Below are 10,362 nucleotides of genomic sequence, written 5' to 3'. Positions count from 1 at the left end.
TCATTAAAATGAATAGGGTCTTATAGTTCCGTCTTGGATGTTGTCTTCTATTTTGGAGGCAAATTCATACCGTTCTATAAGATCTGAAAATGGCAGGTCATACTTACAAGAATTACTAAGTTGTTAGTAAAGATCTTGACCGAAAACGATAACCAAACGACTATATGAATAAGAGTTATTCCAGGGATAGTGTTTGGTCAAAATTGTTTGTTTTAGTGAAGGAGTATCTGACTGCCCCTCGGTAGCACATATTCTAACTCACTAAAATATCGTTGCAAATAAATAATGGTTATGGGTACATTATTACTTTTTGCTAAAACTTGACTTTGGATTTAGTTACAATTTGCTAATTAGAATTTGTTTAAATTTTATCAGCATGTCGAATTCTTCTATAATACTCACTTCCGATGCACATAACAGTAAAATCAAATCGACCAACAAATTATTAGCGGTTGATTATACCAACAGAGTTTTAACAAAGGATTGTCCTCTATCTCCCAACCCATCTAAAATTATGAATTATGTAGATAAGGATGCTGAATTCGAACAACAAGATAAATATGATTTATTTGTTATCGAAACATGTTTAGTGAAAAACGATAAAATCTGGATAATTGATTCAGGTACTGCTAATCATGTATGTACTATCTCACAAGAAACAAGTTCCTGGAGACAGTTGACAGAAGGTGAAACAATCTTTAAGGTAAGGACCGGGGAGATTGTTTCGGCCAAAGCAGTGGGAGATATGAAGTTATTTATAGGAGATAAATACATTTATTTGAAAAATGTATATTATATTCCTTCTATGAAAAAGAATCTAATATTTGTCTCTTGTTTGCTAGAACAAAATTATAAAGTTTATTTCGAAAATGGTGAAGTGTTCGTCAAAATGGGAAATAAATAAATTTGTTCTGCAAAATTAGAAAATAACTTGTACATATTAAAACCAACTGAGGTTAAAGCAGTGTTGAACATAGAGATGTTTAAAACTGCTGGGACTCATAAGAAGAAGAAGATTTCTCCAAATGTCTATCTTTAGCACTTGAGACTAGGTCATAAACATCTCAACGGGATTGAGAGATTGGTTAAGAACGGTCATCTAAATAAGTTGAAAGACAGTTCATTACCACCATGTGAGTCTTGTCTTGAGGGTAAAACGACAAAAAGATCTTTTTCTGGAAAAGTTCTTAGAGCCAAAGAACCCCTAGAGCTGATTCACTCAGAACTTTGTCGGCCTCTAAATGTTAGAGCAAGAGGAGGGTTTGAATATTTCATCAGTTTTATAGATGATTATTCAAGGTATGGGCATATTTACATAATGCACCAAAAGTCTGAAACTTTTGAAAAGTTCAAAGCGTATAAGGCTGAGGTTTAGAACCAATTAGGTAAAAAGATTTAAAAACTTTGATCGGATCGAGATGGTGAGTATATGGACACAAAATTCCCGAACTATTTGATAGAACATAGAATTTAGTCTCAACTCACAGCCCCTGGCACACCCCAGCAGAACGGTGTGGCAGAGAGGAGAAATAGAACCTTGTTGGACATGGTTCATTCCATGATGAGTTACGCTCAGTTACCAAATTCTTTTTGGGGACATGCAGTTGAGACTGCAGTGTATATTTTGAACATAATTCCCTCGAAAAGTGTTTTTGAAACGCCTTACGAGCTCTGGATGGGACGTAAAGAAAATTTACATCACTTCAAGATTTGGGGTTGTCCAGCACATGTGTTGGTGTGGAATCCTAAAAATCCGGAACACCGTTCAAAAGTATGCTTATTTGTAGGCTACCTAAAAGAAACAAAAGGTGGTCTCTTTTATGATCCTCAAGAAGATAAAGTATTTGTATTGACAAATGCAACCTTCCTGGAGGAAGATTATATAAAGAACCATCAACCTCGAAGTAAGCTAGTAATAGACGAAATGTCCAGAGAAATGACAAATGTATCAACAAGAGTTGTTGATCGAGCAGGTCCTTCAACAAGATTGTTGATAGAGCAGGTCTGTCAACAAAAGTTGTTGATGAAACTGATACTTCACATCCTTCTCAAGAGTTGAGAATGCCTCGTCGTAGTGGAAAGGTTGTGCAATAGCCTGACCGGTACATGGGTTTAACTGAAACTCAAATCATCATACCAGATGATGGTTTAGAGGATCTATTTTCTTTTAATCAAGCAATGAACGATGTGGACAAAGATCAATGGATTAAAGCCATGGACCTTGAAATTAAATCTATGTATTTCAAATCTATCTGGGATCTTGTAGATCAATCAGAAGGGGTAAAACCCATTGGTTGCAAATGGATCTACAAGAGAAAACGAGACCAAGCTGGTAAGGTATAGACCTACAAAGCTAGACTTGTGGCAAAAGGGTTTACCCAAAGAGAGGGGTTAGATTTTGAAGAAACCTTCTCTCCAGTTTCCATGATAAAATATATTATAATACTTTTGTCCATAGCCACATTTTATGAAATAAGGCAAACGGATGTTTCTAAATGGCTATCTTGAAGAGAGTATCTATATGTCTCAACCAGAAGGGTTTATACAGCAGGGTCAAGAGCAAAAGTTTGCAAGCTTAATCGATCCATTTATGGATTACAACAAGCATCTAGATCCTGGAATATGAGATTTTATGCTGCGATCAAATCTTATGGCTTTGAACAAAATGTTGACAAACCCTATGTATATAAGAAAACCGTCAACAAAACTATTGCTTTTCTGGTGTTGTATGTTGATGATATTCTACTCATTGGGAATGAGGTAGAATATCTAGCTGACACTAAGAGATGGCTAGCTTCACAATTCCAAATGAAAGATTTGGGAGAAGCATGATATGTTCTTGGAATCCAAATAGTTCGAAATCACAAGAACAGAACATTGGCATTATCTCAAGTATCTTATATAGACAAGATGTTGTCTAGGTATAAAATGCAAAATTCCAAGAAAGGATCTTTACCTTTCAGGCATTGAATTCACTTGTCTAAGGAACAGAGTCCTAAGAAACCTCAAGAAGTTGAGGATATGAATCAAATTCCATATACATCTGTAGTTGGGAGTTTCATGTATGTAATGTTTTGTACTCGTCCCGATATATGCTATGCCGTAGGAATTGTCAACAGATTTCAGTCCAATCCTGGTCATGACCATTGGACTGCTGTTAAAAACATTCTCAAGTATCTTCGGAGAATAAGAGATTATATGCTCGTGTATGGTTGTAAGGATCTGATCCTTACTGGATACATTAATTTTGACTATTAGACCGATATTGATTCGAGGAAATCAACTTCAAGATCAGTATACACTCTTAATGGAGGAGCAGTTGTGTGGAGAAGCATCAAGTAGAGTTGTATTGCGGACTCCACAATGGAAGCTGAGTATGTAGTTGCAAGCGAATCAGCAATAGAAACACAGCAGATCCATTTACGGAGGTCCTCTCGGCTAAAGTGTTCGAGGGTCACCTAGCAGGACTAGGTCTATGAGTTTTGTAGCACTAGGGCAAGTGGGAGAATTTATGGGTATTGTGATGCCCTAGTTTATTATATTTGTACATTTTATTCTCTCCATGTAAACTCAACATTGTATATATTTGTATATATTGATCCACTAGAGTTTTAGTCCAAGTGGGAGTATTGTTGAGTTTTATGTACTAAAAACTCGCAGTTTGTAAAATGATAAACATTTTTCTATTATCAATATACTTGTTATTAATCTCATAAATTGTATGAAAGTCTAAATCCAATAAACTAAGACCCATGACTATTGTATAAGTACTTGAACTTTATGTGGAGACATAAGAGTGGATCGGGTTCGAGTAAATAGTCATGATATATGGTACATGAATGAAGTTGGGTACCTTATTCTGGCAACACCATTAGATGCGGCCTACTCTGTAGTTGTTACAAAGAGTTGTAAAGTGCTACATACGATGTGATTCTAATTCGTACATGTTATGACATGAGGAGTGAGGGTGTCCTATGCAATGAGTTTGCACAAGATCAGGACCAAGAAATAAGTCACTCTTATTTTATAACGCTGTTTACTGTTTAAGACTGACTATTTCACCTAGATGACTTAGATAACTTGATCTTGAGCTAACTATGAACTCCTGTTTATTCGGGATTTCCCTTAGATTTGCATAGTTGAGGGTTGGCTCAACAGCGCCGGCTCAATAAGACTCCTATTTCAGGGATAAGACCGGATAGATAGCTGGGGCCATAGGGTGCAAGATGGAGTTCACACCTACTCAATTTAGGAATAGGAGAAAGGTTGTTCTCTCAAGTATTGAATCAGGTCTAGAACAAGGGGCCCCACCCTCTCACTAGGTTGAGAGAGTTTAGTTTAGTGATTGGATCACAAACCAATTGTTCATTAGAGGATCAGTAGGGACTTGAGGAATAAGATGTAATCTCGGGGGTAAAACAGATATTTGACCCAGCCGTTATTACGAACAACCTGTGAAGGATCGACTTGCTGATTATGGTTAAATCATGTGGACATAATATATCTACAATGAGGGGAGTGCAACTATGGGCTCTAGTGGAATGACCCATTAGTTAACAAATGGGGATTAATTTGGTCTAATGAGTTTAGCCAATTAATCTCGGATCGTTGGAGCCCATGATATGTAGGTCCGCAAGGTCACCCTACTAGCTTGTGACGAACTAGCTCTAGAATACCGTGATAAGTTAATTTGAAACGTTCAAATTAGAATTAAGGGAATTAGTAATTATATGATATATAATTATATGTTTAATTTTAGAATTAAACGAAATAGGGGAATTTATATATTTAAATATGATTTAAATATATAAAGATGGATATGTGTTAAAATTAATTTAATATTTGATATTAGATTAATTAAGTTTTATTTAATAATTAATTTATGAAATTATTTAAATTTTAATTTTTTAAAATCCAAATAGATTTTATAAAATCAAATTTTGATTTTTGGATAAAATTGGAAAATTGGAAAAACTAAAAACACACAAAATGGAAAAGAGAGTTTTTCCATTATCCATCACCTAAGTAGCTCACACATGAAGCAAAATATTTGCCTTGTCTTCTCCAAGCATGTGTTGCAACTCATGCAACTCTTCTCTTTGCATGTTGATCTGCAATATAATGAAGAGATTGAAGTGAAAATCGGGCAGGCAATCTATAGAGTTGTTTAGAGAAAAACTGGTTTGAAGAAAGGTTCTTCAACAAGATTGCTGCAGTGAGCTTTTCTCCTTTTACCCTTGATTCAAGCTTGTTTTGAGTCCCAAAACTAAATCTAGAGTGCCAAGAGAATAGTTGGAAAGATCTTGAGGTAGTCTACAACAAGATTTAGAGAAGATTGCAGCTAGTGAAGGAGCTTTGAAGAAGTTCTACAGCTGGTGTATGTTCAATATTGAATGGAATTTGGAACGATCATTCCGCTGCTCATGAAAATCCTCATGTCTGATTTCCTTCAGTTGTGATATTGTGTTTTAGATTGTCGAAGGCTCTATAAGATTTGAGGGCTTCAAGAACCTCATTATGAAAGAGATCTCAAGACTTACTTGTAGTAGGGTCTAAATAATGGTATGTGATTCTTTAGGACTAAAGAGTGACATGAGGTTGGTCTTGAGTAAGTTTTGTAGCCCCTCCCAGAAGGAAGTTTTATGTCGAGTTTCTATTGAGTATGAGACTTAACAGGATAAAGTTGATTTTCATACACATAACTATTAAGAAGGGCTTAACAGTTGATGCTTCCATAGTAGAATCAATTTTTAGTTGACCAAATTTTTTCTACTATGTATCTTGAGATCACGCCCTATCTAGTATGACTGGTTGCTCTGCTGCATGTATGGAGATTTCTCTGCGTCAATATGTTCAGTTCAGATACATGTTTTTAGTGAGTAAGACTTCTTAAGCTTATGATAATTCTCAAAGTTCTTAGAGTAAGGGTGTTATAGTACTATTGATTTTCAGCATCTTAAGTTTCAGAATTATATATGGAAGTAAATTTCACACTACTTGTTGGGTTGTATGTCTTAAAACTCGTGGTTTGTAAACTTTAAACATATTCTATTTTACAATAAAGTTATTGTTGAAGTTATTCAGTAAAAATGTTATTGAATATGTGAATTGCACCTTTTAAATCCTAAATCCAATAAACTAACAACCTCTGGCTATAACATGAATACTTGAACTATATGTAGAGACATAAAAATGGATCAACTTCGAGTATATAGCCAAAACGGTCTATAATATAGGGATAAGGTAGAGTACCTTAACTTAGGGACACTATGGACGTGGCCCATTTTATATTTAACACAAACGATGTGATCCTGAATCGTTCAAGTGGAGACATGCGAGTGGAGGCATCCTATGCAATGAGTTTGCATAATATTAGACCATGAAATAGTCACTTTTACTTTATAACACCTGTTTACTGATAATGTTGACTATTTCAATTTGATGACCTAGGTAACTCGATCTTAATTTTGAGCTAACTATGAACTCCTATTTATTCGGAATTATCCTTTAATATACATGGGTGAGAGCGGCTCAACATTGCCAACTCAATAAGCTTTCCATTTCAGGGGTAAGATTAAGTAGATAGTTGGAGACATAGTCCTGCAAGATGAAATTCACCCTTACCCGATTTTAGGGATAATAGATAGGTTGTTCTTTAAGTGCTGACTCTGGGTCTTGAAAAGGGGTTTCACCTTCTTATTGGACCCAAGAGAGACTCGATCTGATGGTTGGACTACAAACCAATTGTTCATTAGAGGATCAGTGGGACTTAAGGAGCAAGATATATTTATTTAGGTAAAATGGTAATATTGACCCAACCGTAATTACGAACAGCGTGTGAAAGACCGATTTACTAATCATGGTTATATCAAGTAGACAGAAATATATCTACAGTGAGGAGAGTACAAGGTTTTAGGCTTTAGTGAAGTGTCCCGGTAAGTTAACTAATGTTGGTTAATTAGGTTAAAGAGTTTAGCCAGTTAATCTCGGATCATTGGAGTTCATGATCTATAGGTCCATTAGGTCCCCCTGCTAGCTCATATCGAACTAAACCTTTGGACGGTAAGATGAAGAGAATTTGAAACGTTTAAATTCAGTTTAATGGAATAAGAGTTAGTTATATGCGATATAACTAACGTAGTTTAATTGTTGAATAAAACGAAATTGGAGAGTTGTAAACACTGAAATTTGATTTAAATATTGTACATGTGAATGGAGATTCACATTCAGGATTGGTGGTTTATTACTTTAATATTTGATATTAAATTGTTTAATTAATTTTTTAAAATTAATTTTGTCTAAAATTAATTATTAGAATTAATTTTATTTAAAATTGTTAAAAAAAATTAAATTTATTTAAAAATTGAAATTCTTTTAACTTTTAATTTTTGAAAATTAAAAAATCGTTGGAATTTTAGGGAGAGTGGAAAGTTCTCACTTTTCCCACTTCCTAAACACCTCATATTTCAATTCCAAATTGGTACTTGATTGGTGGCTGATAACTTGTAGAAATACAAGTTATTTTTGCTCTTAAGTTTGAACAACTAAGGTTTTTAATGATAAATTCTCCTTATTGTTAGAAGAAACGCATGGATTTATTCAAACATTAGCAAACTTATGAAAAAGAAGTTTTATTACTAAATATCACGGCACTAACGCATTGTATTGCAGAATTTCAACGCGAGGATAAATGCTAACGCATTAGACTAGTGCCGCAAGAAAAGTTGTAATACATGGGCCATGCGTCGGAGGGAGTTCAACGCAGAGAAGATTCATTGATCCAGGCTGATTGTGTCATGTCAGCAATTGCAAGTATGGGCACCTGCAACAGGCGGCGTCTGAAAAGCTTCCAAGCAGTAGGCGGCGTCTGAAAAGCTTCCAAGAGTTAGACGGCTGACCAGGATATAGAATTTAATGCTGCTCATTCAACAAGTGGACATGATCAATGTCTGTAAATAGATGAAGTCCCTCCAGAGTTCAGAGTTAGAAAATTATTCAGTTTAGAAATTATCAAGATCCTTACTTTCTGTAATTAGTATAGTCATAGTTTAAGCTGTGCTGTGGTGCCAAGACATTTAGAAGGGTTGAGAACCACCACCACTGCCAGTCAGGGAGCGAAGGAAGCCAAGCTTGAGAAAGACACTTCGTCCTCTTCCTATACAAGTGATTATACACAACAGAATTGAGCCAAAGAGATACAAGAGATTGTACTCTGCGGCTTGACTCAATTTCCCTCATCTCATTTATTGTTTTCATTTCACTTGATTGAATATTGCTTTTGTAAAGATAATTTGCTTCTTTTTAAAATTCATATATTTGATCCATTACATATATATTTTTTATTTTTTTTTTGCCATTGTTTATTTCTTGTTCATGTTGAATGCATTTATACTTTATGCAAAATTTCATTTCAACACTTAAGCCAACTTGAACAATTGGTAAAAGCATATTTAACTTAAATTGTTCGAGAGAATAACTAAGCCGCATCAAGTAGAATGCCTAGTACAGCTAGAGATAGACTTACTGGTATTTATTGCATTCTGTGTTAGACGCATGCATCCTAAAGATAGATTCTGTATGTTGCTCGCATTGAGAAGTGTTGGATAAAGTCTAACGCATGAACAAAAGATAAGCAAATCATCCCATCTCATCCACATCACATTCTGGTTTGTGTACACTCATCTTAGACCGACGCATCCACTTACATTGAACTCCATTTTCGCATGATCCATCACTCACCACTAAACTCTTTTGTATCTTCTTGCACAGGCACAACATTTTAGTGTAAATAACACATTTCTCTCATTCATTTAGGAAAACCCTTATAATAGATACAACACAAGGTCTGCGTTTGTTTAACTAAATCCTTGAGTTCGACCCTTAACTTGCCAGGAATCTAAATCAGATTTATATTTGGGTCTGGTTTAGAAAAACTTGAACGTCATTAATAGGAGTGTCGTGCATTCTGATTGCATATCTCTAATGCATCAATGCATTACAACTATTTAAACGCATCACAACATCAACGCACCATTTATACTTAGCACTTATTTTTCCAACTTATTTTATACAATACACTCCCTGCTCAAATCACGATAGCAACGAACAAGTTTTTGGCACCGTTGCCAGGGATTCAAAAACAAGACAAACCAGAAATTTCGTTTATATCTGTTGTAGGAACACTTCGGTCGAAGGAGTATTACAAGCAAGCCTAAGCTTCTGAATGTTTATGAGCAAGGATAGCACTCATGAACTCATATACGACCCCGAGATTGAAAGGACCTTCCGGCATAGGAATCGATCTAACCGTCATCAAAGGTTGAGGTAGCAAGTTCTCAGACAACAGAACAGGCAACGAGCAATGGCGGAAGAATAGGTAAATCAGCAACTAGCTCAGCAATTAGCTCATGCTGCACAGAATCCAATTCTAATGGCGAATAGCAGCACACGTCCTATGAGAGAGTACGCGTCCCCTGTACTGTATGATTTCTCTCCAGGAATTATATACCCAATGCCAGACGGGACCAGGTTCGCAATGAAATTTGTAATGCTCCAGATTGCTGGACAATTTGGGGGTGGTCGTGGTGAAGACCCTCACGCCCACATGAAGCGTTTCCTGGAAATGTGTAATTCATTTGTGATTCCTGGAATCACCCCAGAGGCGATCAGACTGTCTTTGTTCCTCTATTCTTTGCGTGATGACGTAAAACAATGGGTGGGCTCACTAGAGCCTGGTGAAATCACCACCTGGGAGAAGTTGGTGGAAAAATTTATGCAAAAATACTTCCCACCTACCTCCAATGCGAGGAGGCGTCGAGAGATTATGAACTTTGAACAAGAAGAAGCTGAGACCTTAAGTGCCGCATGAGAGCGTTTTAAGGGATTGGTCAAAAATTGCCCGAACCATGGACTATCTCTAACTATCCAAATGAAGACGTTTTATGGAGGATTGAATAGAGCATCGCAGATGGCAGTAGACGCAGCCGTGGCTGGTGGAATTATTGACAAATCTTACACTGAGGCTAAAGAGATATTAGACCGCATTGCTAAACACAATATGGAATGGGTGGATGATACGTATGATGGAAGAGCTGACAGAAAGAAGAGATCTTAGAACATTAATTCTATCGATGGAATGCAATAGCCACACTTTCTGCTCAAGTGGCTATGATGACCAGCCTTTTACAGAACATAACGCTAGGAAACACATCAAATCAGCAGAAGGTGAATCAGGTAGAGGCGTTTGGGCAGCCCATGGTTAGCTGTGTGGGTTGTGGAGATCTTCACTCCTATGTGGATTGCCCACAAAATCCTCAATCAGCATATTTCATTAAAAATAACCCATTTTCCAATACATATAAT

At 36.1% G+C, this 10,362-nt stretch overlaps 1 non-coding gene across 1 annotated transcript; it reads right to left on the bottom strand.

Moving 5' to 3' along the window:
• Nucleotides 1-9,808: 9,808 nt before the first annotated feature.
• LOC120068724 (small nucleolar RNA R71) lies at nt 9,809-9,912 on the bottom strand. The gene has a single exon (XR_005479348.1). It is a non-coding gene; the product is annotated as a small nucleolar RNA R71 (small nucleolar RNA).
• Between the last annotated feature and the right edge of the window lie 450 nt (nt 9,913-10,362).

The sequence above is a fragment of the Benincasa hispida genome, chromosome 12 (assembly GCF_027475165.1).
Source record: "Benincasa hispida cultivar pf3 chromosome 12, pf3_genome.v1.1, whole genome shotgun sequence".
NCBI lineage: Eukaryota > Viridiplantae > Streptophyta > Magnoliopsida > Cucurbitales > Cucurbitaceae > Benincasa > Benincasa hispida.
Note: the sequence above shows the minus strand (reverse complement) of the source record. Positions and strands in the feature narration are given on the sequence as shown.